Below are 2,917 nucleotides of genomic sequence, written 5' to 3'. Positions count from 1 at the left end.
AGGTAAAGCTTCAGTTTCCTATAACGCGAATTCTTGACATGTCCCATAATGAGTTCATTGGTATTTTCCCAATTGATTTTTTAGAGAATTTCAAAGCCACAATGAATTTTAGCCAAAACGAAATTGGAGCTAAACACGATCCTATTTTCTCAACTATTTTATGGAAGGGGTTAGAGACTTAATATGGTAGCATCGTCCTTTGTAACGATCAAGGCTGGTAAGTCCATCGGTCCACACAAGACATAAATCCCTCCCTACAACTCATGAATTAAGAATTATGACAACAACAAGGTCTACTCGAAGCTAAGTATCTGAAAGCCTATACAAGCATCGATCTATCGAACAACAAATTCCTAGAAGATATTTATTTCTATAGGAAAAATCAAGGGCCTACATGTCCGAACTTAACTAATAATAATTTAGTAGGTCATACCCATCATTAGAAAATTTGACTTTCCTGAATGATTGGACCTTGATTCAAATCAATTGGTAATGGAGATTCCTTGGTAATTGACAAAGTTGACATCTTTGTCATTCTTTAACATTTCACATAATCATCTTGTTGGTCCCATACCTGAGCAAGGACAACTTCTTACATGGATAAAAGTTTATATTGGAAACCTAGAATGTGTATTGCCATTGAAAAAGACATGTAGAAATGACTTACACCCATTGAAGCTTCCAGTGTTGGCCATATAGAAAGATGATGACTTCAATATCTTAGATGGATTCATCTGGCAAGTTGTCCTCATGGGGGGTCTGAATGTGGAATGTTATTTGGATTAGTTGCAAGATATTTTATTTTTAAATAGGGAAAACCTGAATGGTTTGTAGAATTTTTTTATCGAGTTTAGAAACATACTCAATGTTAAGTCTTCCTATAATATGCATATCAACAATATTTATTTACTGATGCAACAAAAGGAGAAGAAAATAACTATATTTTGTAACCCTTGGGACATAGCAAAACCTTCATTTTTCTTCTTTGTATTCTTTTCTTCTTACTTCAATTGAATATTGTTATGTAAGAGAACATAAGCATATTTTTCTAATTCTGCCCAAATTATATTTGTTCACAGATATGGAGATATTGTAATTAATAGTTAACTTCTCTTCACCATATTCAAGGAAACCAAGTTATTTGACGGAAGGATCTCATCCTATCCTTTAGAACTTCCCAGACATCTTCCTATTGTTGGGAAAAATTGGTAATTTGTGTGTAAATAAATTATCAATTAATAAATATAAATAACAAAATTTTATAATTGCATAAACATAACAATATTATAACATATAAATATTAAAATTCAACAATAAGAAGAGGTTTAGAACGCAAGCCTTACATAGTCATGTCAATGACGCTATTCTAAAGTCGTGTTGCCTCCCCTTCACGTGGGTACTTTTGACGCTATACGACTCCAAAATAAAATCCATGTGGCTCACAGTCGGTTCTCCTTCTATGGGCACGACTGATAAGTGTATTTTATACACTTATTAGACCTAAAAAAATATAGACATTTAATAGTTCTTTAAATCAATTATAGCCTAATTTGTTGTATATTTCATTTATTAGGTAAAACTCGATGATTGGAAGTTAAACCGAAAGAAAGAAGTGAAAAATGATGAAAAATGGCGAAGTACAAAGTTGAGGACCAAATTGCAAATATCCAATGGTTGAATTGGACCATAAGAGACATTTTAAAGATTGATGAGAGTCAATTGGATACAATTAGAAGTCAAAAAGGAATGGAATATCATAAGAATATTACTATAAATCAACTTCCAATTATATGATATATTTTTCAGATTTTTAGTCAATGATTGCAACCAATTTTTGGCATAGTAAACGTCCGAATTGAAAAATATCTATTCCCAGGAAAATTGTATCCCTTTTATTTATCTTTCCAACGCATTTTGAAAAAACTCAATTGGATATCGGGAGACAAAGTTATGATCAAAATACCGATTGCTGTGCAGAGACAAAAAATCCGCGAGTGTAACTTTCCTTATTCGATTAGAACTCTTTTGGAAACCAATTTGGACGTGATTTTTCACCAATTTTTGACTACTACAGATACCCAATAGGAGAATACACAAAGGGGGCCCTCATACTTCTCTCTTCTCTTATACATAATATACTCCAATATTCATCAATTATCATCATCAAAGGAGGAGAATTCATTGTTTTTGTGAGAGAATTGAAGGGGACTTGCAAGAATTCAATTAAGTGAAGATTCAAACTTGGCATTGGACAAAGAAGAGAGAGCGCAAGTGGAGATTTATTAAGAAACCATTGAAGAGATTCAAGATTTTAAGATTTGTCTTCATCTTCTCAATTTATCAAAAATTCGGGTTGTGTTGGCACGACCATAGGAAGATAAGTGAACGAACATTTTTCGAGTTGCCAAAACTATAGAAATATAGTATAAATTATAGAGGGTATTTCATTTTCTAATTGTATCTCAAATTGTGGTTTTCTTGTTATTTATCTCAATGAAAAGCATTTCCTTTTATAGGGATAAATTTCACCCCCACAATCATATCATTAAAACACAAGTTACAATATGTATTATGATGCTTTAATTTTAGGTTAGAATTGAAAATTAAAGGTTGTAGGGTTGAAAGGTTAAAACTTATTCTTAAGTTACAACACCTACTTTCCTCGGTTGATCCCCACAAAAACTGCAAAATCAGCAACCTAATCTCTCAGTAAATCAAAGTTGGCTACATGAACAAACAAACTTATATGTAGGGATTGCTTGAAAAAATAGATTTCGGGGCCATCCGTTGACCCTCTTCCATATCCGCTTCTTTATAGTGAAGAATGTTCAGCTGTTATTCATGCCCATAGTTGCTAGCATCCCCAGATATAAATCATAATGTTGTACATTAGGAGTCCAAGAAGTAGTTGAACAAG

Source organism: Olea europaea, chromosome 7 (genome assembly GCF_002742605.1).
Source record: "Olea europaea var. sylvestris chromosome 7, O_europaea_v1, whole genome shotgun sequence".
In the NCBI taxonomy this organism is placed as follows: Eukaryota; Viridiplantae; Streptophyta; class Magnoliopsida; order Lamiales; family Oleaceae; genus Olea; species Olea europaea.
Note: the sequence above shows the minus strand (reverse complement) of the source record.